General features: G+C 24.9%; 2 long non-coding RNA genes across 3 annotated transcripts in view; both read right to left on the reverse strand.

Moving 5' to 3' along the window:
* The window catches only part of LOC149054893 (uncharacterized), a 113,778-nt gene extending 103,958 nt beyond the window's left edge, over positions 1-9,820 (reverse strand). Inside the window, exons 1-5 of one of the 2 annotated variants that reach the window (XR_016191972.1) lie at positions 9,564-9,820; positions 9,181-9,293; positions 9,016-9,112; positions 5,868-5,967; positions 2,708-2,823 (exon numbers count right to left, since the gene is read on the reverse strand). This is a non-coding gene — a long non-coding RNA (uncharacterized LOC149054893). Of the gene's footprint in view, positions 1-2,707; positions 2,824-5,867; positions 5,968-9,015; positions 9,113-9,180; positions 9,372-9,563 lie in introns of those variants that run through there. The other variant, XR_016191974.1, reaches the window with a different exon arrangement.
* Positions 9,821-12,604: 2,784 nt separating this feature from the next.
* LOC149054895 (uncharacterized) lies at positions 12,605-14,077 on the reverse strand. Its single transcript, XR_016191906.1, has 3 exons — positions 13,888-14,077; positions 12,996-13,095; positions 12,605-12,898 (listed from the first exon to the last, which is right to left on the reverse strand). It is a non-coding gene; the product is annotated as an uncharacterized LOC149054895 (long non-coding RNA).
* Between the last annotated feature and the right edge of the window lie 1,308 nt (positions 14,078-15,385).

Genomic DNA, 15,385 nt, shown 5'->3' on the forward strand with positions numbered 1-15,385 from the left:
AGATGTTTAGATTCAAATAAAATTAAGGTTATAGTCCAAACGACGACTAATAATAAATAAAATATAATCCAAAGAAGATTAATTCTACATTTTTTATAAAAGAATTAAACACAGAGATGTTGAGATTCAAATAAAATAAAAAAATATTATAACTATATTATAGTCCAAATGATGACTAAAATAAATAAAGATCAAATAAATATATTAATATAATAACAAATAAAATTAAAATTATAGTCAAAACGTTGAATAATAATAAATAAAATATAATCCAAAGAAGATTAACACATTATTTATAAAAGAATTAAACACAGAGATGTTTAGATTCAAATAAAATAAAAATATATTATAACTATATTATAGTCCAAATGATGACTAGGTAATAATAAATAAAAATAAAATAAATATATTTATTTAATAACATATAAAATTAAAATAAGTAGTCCAAACGATGACTAATAATAAATAAAACATAATCCATAGCAGATTATCGGGAATATAATTCATAGCCCACATTTAACAAATAATTCTGATTTAAATAGAAAAGAAAAAAAATAATGATAAAAAAATAAATGTCCAGAGATAAAAACAATTATCAAATAACTGAAACAAACAACAAAGTTTACTTAACATAAGTGTTCATAATCAAGGACAAAATGGATTTTTCAATAATATCAAACAAATGTTTCTTTTTCAAAAATAATATCGAACTATAAGATTTCACCTTTGATAAATCACATAAAAATGGTAAAGAAAACAAAGTATCAGATGGGCTATAATACAATAACATAAATACAAACGATAAAAACTTTGGAATCGACAATTCACTTAATTAGGTACGAATATATGACATAAATCCATCAAATTCCAAAGATCAATTTTGCATTTACAACAAAAGCGATTAATTAACCCTAAGAAAATATAAATAAAAATAAATTAAGGAAATCACGAAAATTTGTCATAATAAATAACATATTATATTATCAACAATGCACAACATATTATACCAATTATAGCATTTTTTTTTTCCTAATCCTATATGCCTTACAACATATAAAAATTATTAAAGGAACTAAACGAAATAAGGAATGAAATTCCACAAATAGTAAAAAAAAAGGGCACAAATTAAATAAAAAAATTTTCAAAAAAAAATAAATACTCATGGGAAACAAAAAGTGGAAGTCTACTCCAATCACAAAAACAACAAAACCAAGTTGTATGGATACCACTAAAATATATGAGTTAAAAGAATTTTAAGTCATATAGGAATTTATGATTGATTACAGGGTATAATTAAAGGGTAATGAGTGATTAGTAAAGTAGTAAAGTGTGGGACACATGATATATATATATAAACCTAGGATTTTTATAGTGTAATTTTATTAAATAATGTAATTTTTTTTAAGGCATATTAAACTGGGTATATTTAATGAATTATTAATAAGTACATAAAAGTCGTAGCTCTACAGTTTTTTATTAATTATAACTTTTACTTCCAATCATGCGCCTTATAACTTTTCATAATAAGACTATTATCTATAATATGTTTAATGAAATAGCAAATTTGTGTATAAAAATGAAATTTGTTATTTTAAAAATAATATTCATTTGATTGATTTTAACAAAATATGTAATGACAAAGTCATACTTTTTACAAGACTTATAATAATGTAAACAATCAACAATCAAGAGCTTTTTTGACTTGATAACACTTAAGAGGATGTCAGTGCATTTCTTTTTCTAGGAGAAAAAAAATTCCACTGACATCCTCTTAATCGGCCTAACCAACCTTCTCTTTTTATTCTATCCCATAGTCGAAGGTTGTAAACCTTACCTAACCTGGTAGTATCACTCAAAGGGTCGAGTGACCTTTGCAATTTAAGATCCTTTCCTACATATTCAGAATTGTTAACATAACTATTCTACCTAACTATTCCCCTTCCCCCCACCTAACCTTATCCTCTCTCTCTGCCACTACCCCTCTTTCTACCTATCCCTATCACGCCCTCCCCTTCACCTATCTCACTGTCTCTCACAACCTCTCACAACCTCTCACAATTCTCGCTTTTTGTTCTGTTCCCCCACCTAACCTTATCATCTCCCTTTGACACTACCTCTCTCTCACCCTATCACTTTCACACCATACCCCTCACCTATCTCTCTCACACTCACTCGTCTGTCATCCCCCCTCTACCCATTTTTCTCACACTTGCACACTCTCATTCACTTTATCTCCTTATCCTTCATCCTATCTACCTCTTTCCCTCCCTCTCACACTGTCCTTCTCTCGCCCTCTCTTTACAAGTCACTATAGTACCTACCCTACCTAACCTAACCTAAACTAACCTTACCTCACACTATCTCTCTCTCTCTCTCTCTCTCTCTCTCTCTCTCTCTCCCCCCTGTCTCTTTATCCTTCTCTGTCCCCACTCTCACACTCCCAGCCCTATAGTACCTACAGGTCATCGTACCTGATAATTGGAAAAATATTTAAATATCATTGAGGAAATTATTAAAAAAAAAAAATTTTAAACATTATACCTGACCAATTTCCTAATTTTTATCATGATTTTATTGATAACTTGAATAGTGTTATACCAGTGGTTACAAAACGAATAATTTATAAATTGCAAGTAATCTATCCCCTGATCAATTAATAAATTAATAAAATAAAAATAAACCTACTAAAAAATAGAAAATCACTTACCCAATATCTGAATCTACTATAAAACATCATCTTCGAAACATTGTTAATACATTTCACACAGGCTTCACAACGAATATGATATTTAGTTGGCAAATCTTCACTGAAGAATACCATCTCTGAAATTTCAATAAAATATTCAACAATATTTTCTGACCTATTCATTTTAGATTCTGAACGAAGTGATGAATGTATTGATTTTACAATGATGTGTGTTTTGGTTTTTGTGTGTGTGTGTCTATATGTATACAGCATAACTAGTCGCAATAATGCTTCAACTTCAAACGTTGGGGGTGGTTTCCGATGTAAAAGTGAATATCCTTGGTGCATTATAGAAGTCAAAAGTAAACACTTTCCAACAGTTTTCAAAAAAACGCAAACCCGTTTTCGACCAAATCGATTTTTTTATATTGTTGTAATTCAAAAACTAATCACGGTAAATACTTGAAATTTTCACGAAATGTTTATGTTAGGGTAATCTATATACAGTTAAATTTTAGAGTTATTTATAGACCACTGATATTTTCAATTCGTCTGAAAATTTTTTTTTGAAGTGTCGATAAAATTTTTTTGGCCATATAAAAAAACTTGAAAATTTAATACAAAGTTTCTCATAAGTTATTCTTAAAGTGATTAAAAAATTATAAGAATACATAGGCACAATTTTTTTTTATAAGCGTTTATAGTTCAAATTTTTACGAAATCTGTCGAAAATGCGAAAATTTGCAAGCAAATTTGAAATTTAAAAATCAAAAAATGTATTTGTTTATAACTAAGGATTAAAAATACAACACTAAGTTTTCCATACGTTTTCCATCAAGTAGCTATAGAGAAAACTCGAAGCATCATTATAGGAAAAATTTTAAGTGCGTTTGAATTTTAAATTTTTACGAAATAGCGTAACGATAACGATTTATCCTCAAACGATTTCAAATATTTGTTATCATTCAAAAAGTATAAATCGTAGATACTTGACAATTTTACCAGTTATTTAGATTAGCATTTTCTTTACATGATTTAATTTTCAAAATATTTTGACTTTTTTTGAGATATTTATAGATAGCTGAAATTTTCAATTTTACTGAACATTATCTTTTGAAGTATCGATACAATTTTTTTGGCCATATCAATATACTTGAAAATTTAATACAAAGTTCCTCATAAGTTATTCTTATAGTGATTAAAAAAGTATAAAAATACATAGACACAATTTTTTTTATAAGCATTTAAAATTTAAATATTGACAAAAATTCGTCAAAACCATGATTATATTTATTTTTTTGTGTCTGTCATCACGTTTTGGGGCAGTAAAAGTGCTTCGATTTTTGACTTCAGTACATTATTCGATCAGAATGTGAATCTAGTTGGTACTATGGTGGTCAAAAGTATTCTTAATATATTTTTAAATAATCGGGATAAACAAACTAAAAATTAAGGGAAAAACGGGAAATTTTACGCACAATCAGTTTTTGACAAAATCGATTTTGATTTTTGATGTAACTTTAAAACAAATGACCATTGATACATGAAATTTTCACCGAATGTTTATATAAGTACATTCTATTCACCATGAAATTTTCAAAAATGTTTGACTTAAGTTGAACTATTCTTAGATATATGCAATTTTCGATCATTATTAGTTTTTTTTAAATTAATATTGATAAAAATTTATTTTTTGGGTAAAAAATCTTGAAAATTTAATACAAGGCTCTCTTAACATATTGTTACAATAGCAGTTTAAAATAAAAAATATTTATGGTTACAATTTTTTTTATAAGCATTCAAATTTTGAATTTTGACAAAATACGTAAAAATCAAAAAAATTCGCAAATTGTTTTAAGCTAGAAATTCATAAAAAAAATTTTTTTAATCTAAGATTTGAAAGTTTAATACAAGATTCCTTACAAATTTTTCAATCTTTATCACAGTAAAAATGTCTTCCGGAAATTCAAATTGAATTTTTATTAGCATTTGAATTTCAAATATTGACAAAAATTCGTCAAAACCGTGAATATTTGCAAATTATTTTGTAGTTCAAAATTCATAATATCGTTTGTATTTATATCTAAGGTTATAAAATTTAACATCAAGTTTTCCATAAGTTTTGATTCAAATAGCTATAGAGAATATTTTATGCGTAATTATAGGAAAAATGTTTTGAGCGTTTGAGTTTTATATTTTTATGAAATCGTGTAATGATAACGATATATCCTCAAACCAGGTATATAATGTATGTCTATGATAATACAAGGTATTATGAATTATGATAACTAGGTACATGCAATGTTTTTGGAAAAATTGATTAACCATGGTTGCGTATTATAGTTTGTTTATTTATTTTATTTCAAGAATTCATGAATATTATAAGTGTTATTATATATTAATTTTTGAAAGATTGAGTTTTAGAAAATGAATAAAAATTCGATTGCAATAAATTAGAGTTTGGTTATTTACATAACCTTACGCAACTTCATAATAAATAATAACTGTACAATTTTGAAGAAAATAATAACTCCTGTGTGTATGTATTAAGTAGATACACTATTTTAACAGATATTTGTTAAATGTATGATAACTATGTTATAATATATTTTTCATAACCGCTTAGTTCAACAGTCAGTGATCCATTCTTTTAGCCTTTAGGTCATAGGGCTTTATAGGTGTACCTACAATATAATAACTTAATAAGAACCTATGATATTAGATATGAGATAAAGAATAAAGGTTATAAATAACTATAAATATCTATAATATACATAATTTATCAAAATAAAATATATTTTATTCTAAATTCCTGACTTCTAACGTTGGATTTGGAACAAATTACCATTTAGGTACGAATAAAAATTGCTCCCTATGAGTTTTGGAGACTGGAGTTATCAGTTAAAACGGATATTACAATTAACTAAACAAAAATTGAAAAATGTCGATTACAAACACATACCTAGGTTATAAATTTATAATTATTATACGTCTGGCAACCTGAAAAACGACGCAGCGCTTTTATATTAATCGATCTCGCATATTTCTTAATTTCGGGCTTAGAAATAAAATATGCGTCAACGATACTCGGAACTTGAGAATATATTTTTCGTGACGTTAAATATTTATTTAAAGCCTAACATAAGATTCAAGCCTCAAAAGAATATGAAAATAAACTTACCTCAAACATCGACTCTTTTTCGGGGTTTTGGTGAAATCCGAGACGTGTATGGGCACACTCCGATACCGACGTAAGAACGCATCAGATACTTAATTGAAGTCTGAAAATATTATTAATTATGAAATTAAAATTATACGAAATACAGAATATTTTTAGTTCATGATTGATCTAGTGCTCATTGAAATTATAATTTTAGAATCTTTAATCGACTGCCACTTCTAATTCTGAAAAGACAATTGCCACAGATTATATTATGTTACGTTAATAGGATAAATCCATAGATATGTAATATTTCAATAAAACTTCTATTACCAAGGAGGTTCACGTTTATGAATAATGTTCATTTAAATAATTAAATGTGATATAATAATAACCAAAAAATATTTGTAATTTTAAATTTAAATTATAATATAATATATTATTTTTCTTAGCCTATTTTTGTTTGATTATTGATTACGATCATGCTTCTTTTATGAGTTTTATGAATTACAGGTATTATATATCTAAAATAATCCGATGAATGTTTAATTTTTATCTTCCCTTCCTAGTTATAATGTGTTAATTTATGTTTTAAATATTTCATTCAAGATCTTATAATTTCTTCACTAGTTCACTAACCACAACAAGTTAACTACTAGAACTCGGATACCTACCGGTTCGTTTTTATTTTAATAACGTAAAGATTAATTATAATTACTTGTATTAATGTTTATTTATTTTACTTCGATAATTAAAAAATATTATTCCAATTTATTATTTATGAATGTTTGATATATTGTGTTTTTTTTAGAAAATAAATAATAAATGCAATTTTAATAAATTACTGAATTAAGTACCTACGTAAAATATAAAATAACCAATTCATGAAAAAAACCTAGACATGATTAATTTTTTAAGAAAAACAAAATTGTTCAATCTTATATAAAAAAAAATTTTTATCCTAATTAAATAACTTTACTACCATTGTATCAGTACCTACATATATTATATTATATCATATTATTGTAAATAAGTGTACCTAACTAATGGCCTTTGTTGTCGATGTGAATATGTTCAATAAAAAAATATATATATATATAAAATTGTTTACCTATAAATCTGTAAAAATTTAATTTAATTTTAAATGGTTTAACTTTTAAGCAATATAAATTATAAATATAATGTATAAATAAGTAATAATACCTATATTAATCTATGTCAGTTTTTGGCTTATTGTATATATTTTGTATGATATTATATACCCTAATAAATACCGAATGTAATTCATTCTATTAATCATTTTATGATAATTTCTAATGTACAAAACCTTATCAACCATAAATTTTAATTTGATTGTGTTATTGTTCTATGAAAATATTAACAGCTATTAAAAATGCAGAATTTAATATTACAAATAAAGTAACATTGGATGGTTAAATACTACATCTTCAGTGATAAGTACCTATATGAATATGAGAACAGTAAGTAGGTACACAGTTATAGCAGCTACACAGTTGCAATTTTTTACAAGCTATATTATTATTATATTTTTTTAGACGATTTACCGTTGAAAACACACATGACACATTCAAACAAATCAAATGAAAGTTCACAAAATTTCATTGAGCTAGTAGGTGCCAATGGAAACTTAGTGTGATTAAATAACTGACTCTGATAATGAATAATAATTTTATGTTGATCTCAATGATCTCGTATTTATATGAACTTTATGTTGCAACACAGTTTGTATTCTGTTTACAGATTTAGATAATGAAGATTTTGATGATAGTATTAAAGACAAGGACTGGAAGGAAAATAAAAGATCAGGAACATCATAAGAAAGGTCTAAAATCAGAATTTGATGACATTTTAATAAGAACAAGGTGTCATAGTAAAGATTTTTGTAACAACTTTAATAAAAATACTATCGGTCAAATGGTTTTATAGAGAGATATTAAATTAATTAAAGTTAAAAAAGAATTCCCTGATAAATTGTTTTTACAGCAATTTAAACAACTTATGGGCAAGCAAATTATCAAGAAATTATAGTTTTAAAGAAAAATAGAAATTCAAAAATAAAATTATCAAACATACAATACCTACATATTATGAAATTTGCATTTATTGAAAAGCCTGGAATCTTACATATAAAATAGATTTAATTTTATCACCCAAAGCAAAACTTATTCCAGATATTAATTATCATTTTTATAAGAACTTAAAAATATCTGAAATTGATAATACTTATAACAAATACTAATAAAAAACTATGAAGATGATGATTAATCTATATAATAAAATTAGACATGTTATTTATTTATTTTCAAAGCCATAGGTAGCATAATATTATTAAACATAAGGCCATGATAATTATAATGATTAATGAGTAACTTTTTTTTTTTACATTGTATTTCAAACAAGTATTACCTATATTATTTAAATAATAATAAATTATTCAAATTCGTACATAACGTTATAGTCTTGTACTCTTGTTGTTCAAAAGCATTTGATAATTTTATAGTCATTATCAGGTTAGAATATATTTTTTTTTAATTTGTCATATTATTTGTTACTTTGATTCATAAAAATAAGCTTATTGACTTAAAGACAAGTAGTATTTTATTTTGTGTTTTGTAGTTAATTATTTTTAAAGATATTGATTACATACCTACAACTATTAAATGATTAATTTTCATCCTTATATATATTACCTGTACAACTATAAATTATAACACAACAATTTTAATCAAATTTCAAAAAAACTAACAGTTAATAATATTTAATTATTCATTAATAATTTAAAGTTCAATACTGCCATAATTGGACATATGACACAAAAATAAACATAGCTTAAATTCAATACTGCCATATTTTTGTATGTCTGAAAACCAATTTATGTGTGCAATACAGCCACATATCAAAATATGACAGTCGTGCATTTACTTAAAAAATTGTAAAAGACCATAATAAGTCTGACTTTTTGGGTTCAAGGGAATATTTTATTATATTTGAAATAGTCGCAATATACCTAAAGTATGTTTAAAGTACCTATTGTAGTTTTTAGTTTCAAATGCATAGGTGAAGAACTCTTTGCAAACATCACCATTGTAAAAGTGTACGAACGTATACCTCAATTATTTTATAATATTAAGCCGCAAATCAAACTTACCTTAAATATCAATTATTTTGGGCTTTGTTAGAGTCCGCGACGTGTATGCACTCCGACGCTGAAATTGAAAACGCATCAGATACCGCTGAATTGAAGTCTAAAAATAATGTGATTTATGAAAAAAAAGATTGAACGGAAAACATGACGTTTTTCGTTCATGTCTACTTTGCTGTCTAATTGAAATGTTAGAATCTTTAATAGACTGCGTCCTCCGCAACGACTTTGACAATCGCCATGGATTATATTGTACTAAATCAATAAGAGAAATCCATAGATACCTATTATATATATAGTATATTAGTATATATTATAATAGTACTTTTGTATCAACGATGCCCTTGTATACAATCTGTTCATTGCAGGGCATCGGGCAATAATAAAATGAGATAACTATACTGAAATACCTAATGCATAACTTTAAATTAAAATTATGTATAACGAAATAAAGTTGGTACCTTGGTATTATTTTAATTATTTTTTTTAAATTTATATATATATATAGGATAGGAGATAGAAATTTAATTTTTATATATATAAATTAGACTCACGCCATTCTTATTCCAAATAAACCAATTTGTTTTAGCTTTTTTTTTTCTGTTTCTTTCGGTTATTTTAGATGTCGAATTTGTATATTATGTTTAATTATAGCAATAAAAAAATTTTAATTTAAGTGATAAGAAAACCCGGAATACGCATTGCGGACTAAATGAGTTATTGCATGGTTTTTTATATGTATAAAAATTTTATGTCAGACATGTCTGTTGCAATAGTCAGTTTCACTATTGATATCTTGCCTGCCAACCATAATATGGTAGTGGATACTGAATTCTTTTAGATGAATGTATTGATTTTACAAGGATGTGTGTTTTTATTTTTGTTTTTTTTTTTTTGTGTTACATTAATATTACAGACGACAGTATTTCAGCCGAAACTTATTAAAGCCGAATTTATACCGATAAGCGTTATCATAATCATTTTTTTTTAAATTCATTGCATGGTGATACTGCGGTACCTAGTTAATATTGTATATTATTTTACATACATTATACCCTAAAACAAATTATACATAATATATTAATTAGTAGGTATATAATAATATTTTATTGTAGGTATATATTATACCTAACCTTTGCAAAAATATATTGTTTTCAATTTTTAATCAATAATATCTGTCCTTGTATTTTAATTTAATGTATCTATCTATAGTTTTTCTTATTCGTTTATTTTAGAATAATCAATGTTGTTTTACTTGTCTATCTCTATCACAAGTTTGCTTAAAAGAGCTTTTATACTCATAAACATTGTATAAATAATTTGTATTGATAATTAATTTTTAAAAAAATTGTTTTTTTCTTAAAAAAATTAACACAAATATAAGCTGGTAAGAAACAGCAATTTAATTTTTGTTTTTTGTTAACTTGAGCATTTATATATATATGCAAATGGAGAATTTTAAATGGAACTGCCAGTTGAATAAAATATGCCACCCAAAATTATTATTTTCAATAATAATAAAAAATAAAAAGGTTATATGTATAATTAATGCAAAGCTATACTGTTAGTATTTCTTGTCTGTAACTTTTATGCCTAACTGCAAAGTGCAAATCATATATGTATAATGTATATATACCTAAATAGTATAAATTATATGTCCATGTTGCTGACATTAGGTTTTAAATAATTGTTTAATATGCTATCAACACCAAAAAAAAAATACTTAACTAGAAACAATCACTGATAAATAGATTTTAATCACTTGGGAGCATTTTAATTTTTCTTTGCTCTCAAATTTAACATCCAGTATACTCACCAACCCCTAAATGTTTCAATGTTTCACCAAACCTGATTCCAAGTTATAACAGTAAATTATGTAAAATTATAAAATAAAATAAATAAAATTGTATAAAAATAAGTGTGGGTACCTACTCAAAGAATGACATAAAAGATAAAACCATGGAAATAAATACCACAAAATATAATAAATAAGTACTTCTGTTAACCTGTTTATAAATTTATAAAAAACCTTAAATCACATATTTTGAAGGTCAGAGTAAACTTATTAGATAATACTACAATAAAGGTACAAAAGTAGGCAGGGTGTTACTAATTGTGATTTGAGTTTTACATATTGTATAGGTAACATAAATGTAATTTTGAATATTTAACATACCTACTATATACCTATATAACTACTTACTTACATATATATTGCATATTACATTATGAATGATTAATACCAAAATCTATAAAAAGGTATTAAATTACTACTATAGGTTGATGTTAATATATTGTTCACAATTTTAATTTTAATATCAACAGTTACACAACTTGTCATGTAGGTATTTAATTAGAAATAATGTAACATGCATTGCATTATATCAGAAAATATAATATTATAAACTATTATAATACAAATCTATCTTATTTAATTATTGTTTTTAACAATCTATAATATCATAGAAATTGATATTATAATGTATTCTTTTGTATAGGTATATACCTAATAATATTTGGTCACTGTTTTAAATTCTGAACGAAGTGATTTCTAATTGAGTTCACTGGTGCTAGTATAGGTGTAATATAAAGTAATAAAGTATAAACATATAAATATACTCATATAAAATGTATAAATTATTTTGTTTTTGAGTGTATTCATGAATATATTACATATTGATATTAGACATAGCTATTGATTTTGTTATTTGTGAATGTACTATTTAATAATGGTAATATAGTAATAAGTATAATTTAGATAGTATAAATTATACTATGTTTTCTACACTCTATAGTATATTAACTATGTACATACTTTTATATTGCCTATACATATTATTTTTATTTTAACAACATAAATTTTAGATGCTGATTATTTTGTCAATTGTAGAAAGGTATAAAATAAATGTTGACAAGGTATGTCAAAACAATCAGAGTAAAATATGTTTGAAACATAAATTCCTGCTTAAATGATATTCTTAAGCACAATATTGTAAAACTTACTAAATAATTTTAACATTTAAAAACCTAATGAATAATACATTCAAAATTTCAAAATAATAATCATGATTTTTTTTATATTTATTATTTTATTATAAAGCCCTTAGAGCCTAGGCAATTTATTAAATTCAATAATACATTATTATTTATTACTCTTAAGATTAATTATTATCATACTGTTTTATCATTTATTTTGTTTCCATTTCTTTACGAACTATATATTATAATTTAATCTGTATCACTGTAGGTACTCTATATTTTGTAAATAATATGTAATTTGGTTATCTAACCCATTTAATTAAATTATACAATACCTACTTAAAACTCAGAATAGAGAAATTATGTCCCCAAAAAAAGGTCATAGTCATATACTTTTAAATTGCGGCCTGTGTATTTTTAAAACAGGTATCTAAATGCTTTTAAATTTTAAATAACGATAAACGCAAAAATTTTATAACGTTTTAATTATGAATAACGATAAACACAAAAGTTGAATAATGTTTAAATTTTGAACAACGATAAACTCAAAATTTGTATAACGTTTTGATTGTAAATAACGTAAAACAAAATTTTTTTTTCAAATGCAAGCCCTGTGATTTAGTAATATGTTTATGGTTTTTAATTATTGTCATTTTATTGTCCGAAAAATTGAGAAGTAAATTATTTTGTTAACATTTTTGGATGTATAATTGAATTTGAGAATTTTTCTTTATTTTTATATTGTAAATAGTTTTGAATTTGGATATTGAAATATATTAAATAGTATCTGACGTTAACATTGGATATGGATTTTGTTTTTTTAAGTATGTGTTAGAAGATCCCATTGTATGACTTGATGTCCCATTTCATACAACTCGTAAATTACAAGTGCAATATACTGCATAACTTTCTAAAAATAATACAATAATTTATTAGTATTTTAGTTTTTTATTAAAAGTGTTTATAAAATAAACTTACATTGTTTGAATAAATATTTTGTTTCTTACCTATTGATTTTCTTCGACTTTTTAACAATTTTCCACTGCACAGGTGGCTCCTCATAACAAAATTCTTCGGTATAGCAAATTCCGTTTGCAGTTATATCGACTAAAAAATATGAATACATTAATTTAATATTATGTAAATGAAAAGCAAATTAAAAAAGAAAAAATTATATATATATCATCAAAAAGCGAGGTATAGTGGGTACCGCTCTGCTGTACATTAGGTGCGGTGTTGATCACTGTTATACATATATTTATGAAAAGACAGTTTAAAAAAAAAAATGTATATATATTTACAGATTCATAAATATTATAGGTACAATATATCATAGGTATCTACGATTCTCGTTATGTATGTGTTACATTACCACGGTGGCATTTATTTATAGGTACTCACACCAGTTACACCCACACTGCAAAACAATTACTAGTTTCCACTTAAACCTAAACTTTTACGATTAGATCATACTATATCATATTGGTATATACTATATAGGTAAGTATTAAATACTTTGAGGCGTGGGTATACTAGATTGAAAAAAATTGTCGAAAACACGTTAGAAACTTAGAAACGTAAGTTTTCTGCATAGACCTATAAAAACGGTTTATTTTACGTAATATACGTTTATCACATTTTACTTATAATATGGCATATATGTATACCTAATTGAAAAACTCAAAACTTTCAGTACACAATAGTAGATGCATAGATGCTTAAAATAAAGTATTTTTGCTAATCGCATTGTATGCGTACCTATATACAATTATATCAGTTTGCAAGTTTCAATGTTTGTTTGCAGATTTCAATTAATATATGAAAAAGAATATTACAATTATAAATAATATATTATTTTTAGAATAGGAGTTTCATAACATATATCTTAGTTACTCATACTCATGTAGGTAGTCATGCATGTAATATGACGTTTGTAAACTGTTAAGGATAACGGTGTGCGTACTGCGTAAAGCATATAGAATATATTATTATAAAGGTTTAATGTGAATAACACACTTATAAATTTCGTACTGCACAAATGCACAATGAATAATGAATTTTTTGTACTACACATAATTTTAGGGACTGTGATAATGTCGTCTTGTCGTGAGACAATTAATTTTGATGTAAACATATTTGTGGCTTCGTTGGAATATATTAAAAAAACAACATTGTAATTAAATTGTTCAATTGAAAATCTATCAGTTTTCTTTTGTGATGAATATTCACGTCATAAATAAATTTAAAATTAAATATAAGTTAATGCCATATTATGGTATATTATGATGAATGGAGGTATTTTTTGTTTGTTGGGGAAGGGTTTTCCTTTTTTTATTTAAATCAAAATTGTCAGTGATATATCTACGTATTATAAGTCGTTTAAGTCAGTGGCGTTTTTAACTTAGTTGTATTGGGGGGGGGGGAGTATAATTATCATACACAAGTTTGAATTATACTATTTATTTTACCATGAACTGTATATATTTTAATTTTTGTGTATGATGACACTTTTCTAACAGAAATAATGATGAATGTTCAATTTCAAAGTTATTTCTGGTAGCATATTATTTAATCTTGATTGTATTTTTCCTATATAAAAACCAATAACTATTCAAGTCATAAGTGATCAAAAAAAATTTGAAAATATTCTACAGTAGTAATACACTGAAGACTGCAATATATGTATACTCAAAATTATTAGTAATCTGAAATGAACAAATATTTACAGTATTTAAGTAATTAATGGACGGTCAAAAGAATTAAGTTAAAAAAATGTATACGAAAATATCAAGTGGAGTTGAATTATTGAAAAAAAATCAAAAAGGAAAGCCCTGGCAACTGCAGGTAAATGCAAATGCAAGTAGAAAAAGTTTGAAAAAAGCGGGTAAATCATGGATGTCGCTCTGCTAGTGGGTTATTGTAATATGGATGGAATTAAATTTGAATCCAATAATATTATATCATTGTATACGAAAAACGATTCTGAGCGGAGATGGTCCAGGATATATTATAGATTATTAAAAATTTTCAAATCTTAGATTTAAAAAGAAAAATCAAGTCACTCAAATTGTTTTGAAAATTTTACCATGTCTAGGTAAGGATAATATATTAAGTAAATAAACCAAATTTTAAGTTTTTTACAAATATGTTTTTAACCGAATTACAACAAAAAAACTCCCGAAATTAAAATGTATATAAATAGCTCAAGAATGGCTAACCGCAAGGAACAAAATCTAAAATACAACAAAAAAAATCTCTTATTATTTATTATTTGAAACAATATTTCTGGTAGGTTTTCTACATTAAATTTGAATTCAATTATCGAATATCATTGTATACGAAAAACGATTCTGAGTGGAGACGGTTTATCAGTCTAGGATACGTTATTCTATATTAA

This window comes from Diuraphis noxia, unplaced genomic scaffold (genome assembly GCF_037042655.1).
Source record: "Diuraphis noxia isolate RWA-SAM2 unplaced genomic scaffold, SU_Dnox_SAM2 contig0005, whole genome shotgun sequence".
Lineage (NCBI taxonomy): Eukaryota > Metazoa > Arthropoda > Insecta > Hemiptera > Aphididae > Diuraphis > Diuraphis noxia.